Raw genomic sequence first — 11,212 nt, 5'->3', positions numbered from 1 at the left:
ATGCCAATGGCAGTCACTACAATTCTGTCTCACTCACTCCTACCAGATGTCAATCTACTATTTCATATATTTTATGCTATGTTTTCTCTTGTTGTTCCGTCCGATGGTAATGCTTTTTTGGTGATAAGAAAATTACATGTAGCTTATTGCAGTAATTATTTTGCAATTTATCGAACTTTAGTTTTTGGATATAAGTGCTAAGTGCAAGTTTTTGGTGTCTTTAATCAGGTAAGACCTTATTGCGCATTGAGTATATAGCAGAGTGACAATAGCTGTTGCTCTAATTGAAATATCTTATCAACCTTGAGCTACGAAACACAACATAGCATAACACCTTTCTTTCTCGTTAGGTCTGTGGCAATTGCCATAGCCAAATTATTGATCAAAATCTGGTTCTCCAAAAAAAGTCCCAGTCTCTCCACGAAAAAAATCCAATTGAGTACTGTTTTTATCCAAATCTCCTAACAAAAGTTTGCCTTAAGATCATAGGTCAAGTACAAAGCCTATCTCAGAATAGTTTCTGTATTAATAATTTTAAGACGGTCAAAAACCTTCAACAAATTTATTATTATTATTAAATACCTTGAAAAAAAAATAATGAAGGTAGTAATATTTTATTATTTCACATTACCTATTTAATATTTTATGGCAAACATAGGCATGTTTTTACTACCTTATAATTTGTGAAATGTTATGTAAGAAAGTGTATTGAAACTTAAACAGAAAAGTTTAAAATACAACATATATAATTCAAAATATAATAATCAAACTCAAAATATTGTTGTCGTTCTTTTTATTTTTATAATGATTGTAATAAATTGCCTAATTTGCCTCAAATTTGCCTAATAATTGACAAAAATATTACTATTTTTATCATAGACACATGCCTAGTTACCACTTTGAATTTTTTTTAGTAAGCTGTAATTAATTGATTCATATTCTTTACATTTGAAATATAATTTTTTAAAGGTATTTGCATAATAAAAACACACTCAAAAGATATTTACTTATAGCAAGGCACTATATAGTTTATAGGGCTAATTCTATAATTATATGCTTAACAGAGCATATTGATCAAATACAACGGTAAAAAAGTTAATAATACATCAAGTCAATTAAACTTCTTTATACTTTTTATAATCACAACTTACATAAGTACATACATAAAAGTTTTGTGCTAAACTGTTCATAAAGTTATGTAATTTAATAATAACATAAATAAATTCTTATTAGAATGATAATTCAAAAGAGTGGTTTATTTTTGCTTTTTGTATGAAATTAATAGGTTAAATTATTTTGATAAATAATGTTTAAAAAGTATCTTTTAGCTTTGATACATGCAATTAATAAACAACAATAATATATTATATATCACCAAATTAAATTAAATTAATTTAATCTAATTCAATTAATTTATTTACAAATATTGCTATCACTTTTATACATGTGGAATTCAAATAGGATGACATATCTCTTAAGTTTGTCAAATCAGCTTAGAGATTGTGAAATTGTGAATAGAACTGGCTTCAATGCTTTTTAAATGCCAATTTATGTTATTACTATTTTTGTATCCCAAAAAACTATGAATAATAGAATGCATGTTTTTATTTTTGTCTATCTATATAAATAAAAATGAATGTTTATATGTATGTATATATAATATGTGATCTTTTACGTACACCTATAAGGTTCTGGCTCTATAACAGCAAAAGTTTTTCTATGTATAAATCAGTATAAATGTGTTATGTAGATCCTTATTCTACCGGGGCAGATAGCTTTTTAATTTCTTTATTGTCTGTAACTAATTATACAAGATTATTTATTTAGTTGTCTCTGGACCATTTTTACTGTCATAATTTAAATTTTAAACATGATTTTACATTAGCATGACCATAATTTTAAGAAATTTGTATGAATAGGAATTGCTTGGTTAAATTTGTAATTTGGGTTGGTAGTTATGGATATATATAAATCTCTTGTACAACAGTAAAAACTATCCCACTGCCGGGTAAAGGTTTTCGTTCCACAGTCCCCAGTAATTTGATTGAAAAAAAAAAACCAATCACCAAACCAGCATCGCCATCTCCATTGATGTCAAATTGGTTTTTGCCATAGCGGCAGACCCAATTGTACTTGTTGCCCATAGATCATCTGATTGTGACAGACATATCCAGTCTAGTTCCATTTTAGCGATACATTTTTCCAAGTGACATGATTTTGCTTTAGCAGACTTATCTATATTGCTCCATCTACCCTCCATCCTTGACAATTGCCAGGGCGCATCTCTGTTGAAATGTTTAAAGATCATGTTTTTGTTGGATGTAAAATAAGAAGAGGCAAAAGGCCATGTAATTTCTTTTAAGAGGTAGCGGGAGATTTCCCGGTTTATTTCCCTCTGGGCATTTTCAGTGCGACTAGCAATTTATTTACATTGATTGACTTTGAAAGAAACTACGTATTCAATTTATTGACCCAACAGTGTATGGATGATAAACCTTGTTTGGTGTCAATCTGGTCTAAGATTTTTTTTTTATAGGATAATACGAAGGTGGACGAGCATATGGGCCACCTGATGGTAAGTGGTTACCAACGCTCATAGACATTGGCATTGTAAGAAATGTTAACCATCGCTTACATCACCAATGCGCCACCAACCTTGAGAAATAAAATGTTATGTCCCTTGTGCCTGTAATTACACTGGCCACTCACCCTTCAAACCGGAACACAATATCAAGTACTGTTGTTTTGCGGTAGAATATATCTGATGAGTGGGTGGTACCTACCCAGACGAGCTTGCACAAAGCTCTACCACCAGTAAAATAATTTGCCTTGCTATGATGTTGCTTGCCTAGACAGCTATTAGCTATTTGAAAACTTCGTCCAGTAGGGCTGCACCCAGCACAACGGTTCCGGTGATAACGGATCTCCATGATTTTTCTCTATGGAACTATGGTTCGGCTGTCGCACGGATTTCGATTGTTGCAATACTATTGTAAATGACTGCCTCATTATCACCAGACTAGTAGGTAGCTTATAAAGCTGTAGATCCCAAGCGGTCGGTGGGATGAATTATTTTTTGATTATTGCTAAAGTAATGTATAGCTTGTTCCAACCACAAGCGGAGCGGAGACAAAAAAACAACTTTAACATTGAATTGACGTGATATCATTGGTCGATTTCTTGAATAATCTGTAATATGCAAAAAATGGGCGATTTAAATGTCTTAAATTGTTATCGGAACTTTGGAAGTTAAAGAGGAAAGACAATATGCGTAATTCAGTGGAATATTGTTCTAGAATAATTTAATATATATTAATCAAGATATGTTTGTAGGCTTAACATAGCAGAACTGTTAGTAGATCGCGTGTTATACGTAAATCTAAGGTTTGTTTATGTTTTCTCTCTTTCTCTTTCGAATGTAATAGGCTGTAGTGTAAAAGTTTGTACAAATACATAATAAAGTATTTATTACTTTGGCTCATTACTTTACATTTCTTCAAAAATCCTTTGTAGATAGATCTGTGCTAATATTTTGTCCTTGTTTGTTTTTTTTTATGAAGGTATTTTGTTCTAAAATAAAAAAAAGTGTTTTGAGTGGTGAGTCAATAATTAGTGTATGATTGTTTTATAATACTTGAAAAATCCTTAAATTAAATAAAAATCTTTACCCGCGGAAGGTCAAGCCGGGTGAGAGTTTGGTGGAAAGTATAAGATCAAATCATAAATTCAAAAGTTTGTTTTGTATATATAAACTTAACCACAGATAAAACAGACATTGCAATAAACCACAATTGACAACAATGGGAACTTGCATATAAACATAATTTGGAAAATAATTGGACAAATGATGAATGTATTGATTGTCTTTTAGATACAACATAGACATGATGTATATGTGTAAGACAATAAACTAATTCAAAACAAACAAAATATAATTGATATATATATATATATATTGCTATTATAATTTAGTAGCGTGTTTCTTATTTAGACTGTATGTGACTGTATAAGTATTATTAGTAATAACTAATAAATTTAAACTTTATATTAATTGATTGTAAAAAAAATTAAGAGATGCTTTGTAGATCATATTTACACAATTTTAAATAATTTAAATAGATTGTTAGTATTATAATTAAAAATATATATACTTTTGAGTTTCTTTTTTATTGTTCTGTAGAATAATAAATATTGAATCTACAATTATGAAAATGTGTTTGGAAAACTAATAAAGAAAATTAAAACACGTTGATTTAAGTCTATGGTATGACGTATGTATAATATTATATTTTGTATAACCTGTACAAATTCTATATTTTCAAGTAGTCTATTGAATGAAGAGGTTGCATATTTTTTTATCGAATAATGTATTCACGATATTTACAATAGATACTACATTGACAATCTGATTAATTGTCTGATAAAAACCTTTCATTCCTAACTTGATCATTGAACTGCCATTGCTTAACCTGGTGTGGACAAATAGAAGTTATGTATTTATTATTGTAAATATTAAAATAAATTGTACAGTTACAGTTACAACCTGTTAATATCCCACTGCTGGGCTAAGGCCTTTTCTCCCTTTTTGAGGCGAAGGTTTAGAGCTTATTCCACCACGCTGCTCCAATGCGGGTTGGTAGAATACACATGTGACATAATTTCAATGAAATTAGACACATGCAGGTTTCCTCACGATGTTTTCCTTCACCGTCAAACACGAGATGATTTATAAACACAAATTAAGCACATGAAAATTCAGTGGTGCTTGCCCGGGTTTGAACCCAAGATCATCAAGGTTAAGATTCACGCGTTCCAACCACTAGGCCATCTCGGCTATTATTATAAATAAATTGTAAAAAAGCTAAACAAATTCGTAATAAGCCAGAATAATTCAAAATAGTGCTTACAGATGACACTGCTGTTATATAGACAATACTGGAAAATCATACACTACCTTATTTTCGATTAAGTACTTATGTAATAAGTTTTGTTTAACAAGAAGTTGACTGTTGAGAAGTTTCTTTATAAAAATAAATCTTCATAAACTAATAAATTGTTATTCGTTTTTTTTACATATTCGTAATTAAAAAAATAGTATAATTTGACAGCGAATACTTATGTCAAATTAAAATACTTTTGAATTGATATTTTATATGAATGAATTAAATTTTATATCACAATTGGTTAGAAATGTATAATTTATCGAAAAGTAGATACATTTGTCGACCAGTTGAATATAATTTAATTACATACCAACTTCTTGTAGGTATGTAATTAAATGATATTTTTTATTTTTATATTAAGTCTTTATTGCGCACAATTTACAAATAATACATAAGAAGAAGAGATAAATTTTAAAGTATGCAAAGGTCTAAGATCACTTACAGGAATCTTATCAGTTTCAGTGATTATATTATTTATCGTTCATGAAGATCATTGAATTCATACTCCACGCTTTTTTAGATATAATCTTTTATTGAATCTAGAACAACAGAAGATACGTTATTTTAATAATTGGAGAAGCTGCAGAATTATTTTATTATATTATTATTTGCAGTATTTAAAAAAAATACTTTATTACATAAAAACAAGCACTTTGTTCTTGCAGTTTTTCTTCACAAAGTTTGTCTTTATTTATAATGCTTATACAATGTTTGTCACTCTCAATAAAATATTTCTTGTTCGCATAAAAATAGGAGTAAAAAATTTATCCCAAAGTTTAAAAATCTCGATTTTTGTAAATAAACAATGCAGTTTAAATTAAAATATAAGTATATTTGTATTTCTTATAACATGAATTTCTATTTCATATGTGATATGCTCGTGATTTTAATTGTGTAATCAACAATACAATATATTTTATACAATCAATAAATTCAGAATTCGTTTACTTACGTGATACTTCCGTGATTTTATCACCGGACTATCAATAAGTTCCAAATTTCAAGTGTTTTCGGAGATTTGGTGAATTCGCTGTGTCATACAGTGTCGTTTCTACATTGGATGTACGAACGCCTAAGAATATGGAAATATCTCAAAGATGGAAAACTACGGCGTACAGTAAAATCAGCTTAGGAACGCTTTTGCGTTTGTAGTAGTGAACGATCAGCAGATAAATAAATAAACACTTTTTTTTTATAAGTAGGTACTGTCATCACATAAGCGAAACGATACTTTAATTTATACCAATTAAAATATTAAAATGGTACAAATACAAAATGTAGTTATGAATGAATTATTATAAATCAGTCGTCTGGTCGTAACCTAAACGTCAGACAGTTTGTGACGCAGCCTCACGTCCTTGTCAAGGGCGAGGTATCTATGAAGGGCGTCTGGAATTTACAAATGTTTGATTTCAAGTGGCGTGAATGAAGAGAAAACGGGGACGGAATTGTATACAATAGGAAGAGAAATACGATAAATAGATTGTATGTACAATAAATAGGTTGACATTTTCGTTCTTAAATGATTTATATTGATGTTATTTTCATTAAATGTCTGTCTCTAATAAAAAACAGATTATTTTATTAAATCAGTAGTATCTATGATATATAATTCAATAAAATTGAAGAGTTTGTGGGTTCAAATGCGCTAGTCTAAGGATCTAATAATCCGTTTTGGAAACATCTACGACGTAAGAGGTGTAGCAGTAACGTTTTAAATAGCGGGCGAATAATTGCTGTAACCGTGTTACAGTCTTATTAATCCTGTTATTCGGCTGCATAGTCAATAACTCTTATATGGCAATGTTTGTACGTTATAAACGTGTACGTGGGCTTACAACAGAATCCCAGGCGACGCCCAGCTCGTTCTATTGGCAATTTTAAAATAATTCTTAAAAGATGTTTATGTGCAAAAGGTTATACCTACGATTAGTGAGTTTTTTACAGGCTGAATTTTTTCAAATGGGCTTAGTAGGCCAATTTGAAAACGAGAACTAGGTAATTGATGAAAGAATTTTCGGGCCCGATTTTGGTCAAAAATATACATAATAGGAAGTCATTACAATTTTGGACAAATCCATTTGGTGTAGATTTTGAAAAAAAGGCACATAATTTTTCATTGCACCAACCAATGGTAATGAATTTTCCCGCCATTTCTTATATTTTTGGATTTCACTCACCAAAACCACTTTTATAATTTAGCCTATACAACACAACGTCCTTCTGATCGATTTCGGTATTCACAGCGACCATTTTTAACTGGACTAACCAACTACGCATCATATTGCAAAAGTGTGTGGGCAAACGCATATGATCTCTTTATTCCTACGCATTATCCAACGGAACAGGACTGAAGCGAGTTCAGGGGCAAGTTTGTTGAATGACGTGCCTTTTAGAGTATAAACACTGACAATTTCCGAACTTTGGGCCAATTTTCTTATTGTGCCTTATAATAGTAATTTATTATTAGTGGTCGACCATAGGTCGAATTTAGATTATAATTATTATTAAAATTTTAAGTTTCGCACCTTTTTTCTAGTTTTATTACTATTTTTTTTATATAAAATCAAAGGCGCAGTGAGAAAAAGGTACTGAACAACTATTTCTTTGCGTATTTATTTATATGTAGATAAAATTCCAATATGACCTATTGGAAATTGTAAACGATGATGAAATTTTGTAGTATATTGTTTATTTTATAGGAGTAATAATAATAAGTAGACTAAAGTTATTTATATTTTTGTCCCATTTTATAAAATAAAATAAAGATACCGACGCTTATCAACAAAATATATTTATATGCTATTTCTGACCTTTCCGTAGAAAGTTCAGAGCTTTCATGTATTTGTAATAGTTAGTGTGTTCGCTGTGAAATTATCTGGACCGACAATTTTCTCTCCGAAGTCTATACCATATTACGTAACCTTTGTCTGTCCTAAAAATATAAACTAAAATCATACAGAAATTCCATATTAATCGTATTAGTATTTGTTGCTCGAAAATTAAACACGGTAGATTTAAAATAATTTATAATGTAATACTGTCCTGTCAAATCTTACTAGTATTTAATTATTGCTATTATGAAATTTAAAATATAATCGTCTGATTGAAAAATATTTTTGTTGCGTATTTTAAATGTTACTAATTGCTGTAAATACCTATCTTCGCCATTGTCTGATATATTTTTTCACAGTGCTAATAAAGCGAATTTGTCACGTTATTTACTAAGCAAATTATTCGATTCGCTAGCATGAAGTCTGTGGAAATTGTATTTTTTTTTTTAATTAAAGTTCAAATTTCAATTACATCTGTGTAATATCTGGAAAATGTGATTTAATTCCAACTTCTAAAAAGCTTTTTAAAGTCGGATTAACTAATTTTTTTTTTCGCCACCGGTTTTTAATATCAATGACCAATCTGTTTTCAATATATTTGGTAAGACTATACTTATTTCTCATTATTAGAACTGTTGGTTTTTCCTTTTTGTTGTCATTTCTATGAAATTTTCAATCCATAGATGGAACACGTGGATATTATTAAGATTCCATGTGCTTAATTTTTTCTTAATAATTCAATTCGTGTGTTATAGGATAGGATAAGTATTCTTAAGAAACCTGTGCCGTTTAAAATTATTAGACTCGTTACTATTATACGTCTTTCAATTAAAATGGTAGATTCCTTTTTATTACAGTAATCATACTGGTGTAATCGTTTGGAATCGCTCCCCGATTCCAAACTATCATATAAGCGATATGACGCCATCAGAAAACAATAAAGAAAACAAAGACTGTCTCAAAAATTAAAAAAAAAAACATTTTATACCATAGCATATATAATACTAAAATAGATATTTCATATAAAATATGTGAAATAAATACATGCCTACAAATAATTAGGTAACTAACCTACCTATTATTAAGTTACAAAACTTCCTTCACGCCTGTCGCGTTTGTACCGATAAGTAAAACCTGATATTCTTACCTAATTAAAAATAGTATTACATTACATTTGTCAAATGTTATTCGATCGTGTTTATTATGATCAGCTTTAGGTCACGATATAAGCATAAAATGTACATACGTGTACATTAAAGTAATAATATTGACATCACTGCATATTATAAAACAAAGTGTCCCCGCCGCGTCCGTCTGTCTGTCTGAACGCGATAAACTCGAAAACTTCAGAACGGATTTTCATATGGTTTTCACCAATGAACGGAGTGATTCATGACGAAGGTTTCGGTGTACAATTCATTAATATTTTGTGTAAATTGGGTAAAATATGACGATGATTGTTGATGATATCGGAAAAAATCAATGCGACCGGGAAATTTACCGGCGGGCGCCACGTAAACCAATAGAGTTATAAATATGTATTCATACATTTTATTGTGAAGCCAGGATGGGTACCTGGTAAAAAATAATTCACAATAGACTTTTGTATCCCTTATGGACAAAACCACTCCCAGCTAATTTTACTTACTTTCTATATATGGCATAGTTGCAAATGGACCACCTGATGGTAAGTGGTCATCACTGCCCATGGACATGGTCACTGTAAGAAATATTAACCATCCCTTACATCGCCAATGCGCTACTAACCTTAGGAATTAAGATTATATCCATTATGCCTTACGCTGTCTTACTCATCCTGTACAAAACATAACATAATACTAAGTATTGCAGTTAATTTGATTGCAAACTCAAATTTAACGTATGATAAAGTACGGTTAGTGCAGTGATTTTAAATTATTCGGGTAAACTCCATGTTTTCTATTCATTTAGTTGTCCTTTTCGGTTGGATATATATAACCTTACTGGTGGTAGGGCTTTGTGCAAGCTCGTCTGGGTAGGTACCACCCACTCATCAGATATTCTACCGCAAAACAGCAATACTTGATATTGTTGTGTTCCGGTTTGAAGGGTGAGTGAGCCAGTGTAATTACAGGCACAAGGGACATAAAATCTTAGTTCCCAAGGTTGGTGGCGCATTGGATATGTAAGCGATGGTTGACATTTCTTACAATGCCAATGTCTAAGAGCGTTGGTGACCACTTACCATCAGGTGGCCCATATGCTCGTCCGCCTTCCTATTCTATAAAAAAAAAAAAAACCTGCACCTGTTTTTGACTGATGTATTATACTAAATGTATTCTGTTCTTGTATAATGTACTCCGTTATATATTAATAAATAAAAATTTAAGACTCTTCAAACAATCAATTTTCGAGTGTCTGTTAAAATTCTAACGTTATTTTATATATGGCATACATATTAATTTTTATGGAAAATTATTTAATTATATTGGAGTAGAAAATTATCTACAAACAAGATGAAAATAAAATCTACATTAATAAATAGAAGAATGTTTTCATTGTTATTTATTTTTTAAGTATAATATATTAATTTAATAAATACATATTTACTTATTTAAGTATAAAAAAGTAATTACTTAGTTATGTCCAGATTATTTTCGAATACACATTACACGTTTAAAATTAGGATTCTTGGTAGTCTGTGCCTTTTTCATAAAGTAACTGCCTCGTTGGTACAGTACTAAGCTTATATATTTCCCTACGTTAATATATAAGTAGCTACTTTATAAGGCCTCAGATCCCTCGGTCCTGTGTTCAAAACAATAGGTTCAATTGAAAGTCATTGGTTTTATCTGTTTAAAAATTCTCAGCAGCAGCCGAATACGTAAATCACAACTGATTTCGCTTGCATCTCTTTTCTGGCGTGACGGATTTGCCGACCCATCGGATTATGAGAGTAGGAAAATAGAAAGTGCACTTTTTGCGCGCTCGCTTGTGCACGGTCACGAAGACATTATCATGACTATATAAGCTACTAGTATATTGTGTTTTATCAGAATTCACCTTGTGATTTACGCGTGATGCGTCCAGACACGCAGGCTATATCAATTAAAGAGTGACCATAATCTGAATGTCTAATGTCATAATGTTTCACATACAGACAAGGGCCCATACATTTTTATTATGTGCATGAGTGATAGAGCTCATAAATCCATTAGCAATTGTCACGTGAGATTAGATATTAAATATCATGTTTATACGGTTTTATTGCCAAAAGGTCAACAGGGCGTAGAAGCTTGTGAGGATTAAACAGAGTACATTGATTACGCAGTTTATGTAGTCATTTATATCTTACTAATTTGTCTTTTATCAGCTTAACTTCATTTTTGGTCAATTAGTTTATAAAGCATATCCCAAAATCCTCGGTTCAAAACCTAGGTCGAAAAGGGACAGTTA

The 11,212-nt window shown here is 30.5% G+C and overlaps 1 protein-coding gene across 1 annotated transcript in view; it reads left to right on the top strand.

The window, feature by feature from the left end:
• Positions 1 to 59: 59 nt before the first annotated feature.
• The window catches only part of LOC126775517 (myotubularin-related protein 4), an 85,213-nt gene continuing 74,060 nt past the window's right edge, over positions 60 to 11,212 (top strand). Inside the window, exon 1 of the mRNA XM_050497518.1 lies at positions 60 to 228. The gene's annotated coding sequence lies outside the window, so the exon portion shown is untranslated. The remainder of the gene's footprint in view (positions 229 to 11,212) is intronic.

The sequence above is a fragment of the Nymphalis io genome, chromosome 18 (assembly GCF_905147045.1).
Source record: "Nymphalis io chromosome 18, ilAglIoxx1.1, whole genome shotgun sequence".
NCBI classification, from domain to species: Eukaryota; Metazoa; Arthropoda; class Insecta; order Lepidoptera; family Nymphalidae; genus Nymphalis; species Nymphalis io.
The sequence above is the reverse complement of the archived record's forward strand: the minus strand, read 5'-3'. Positions and strand labels throughout refer to the sequence as shown.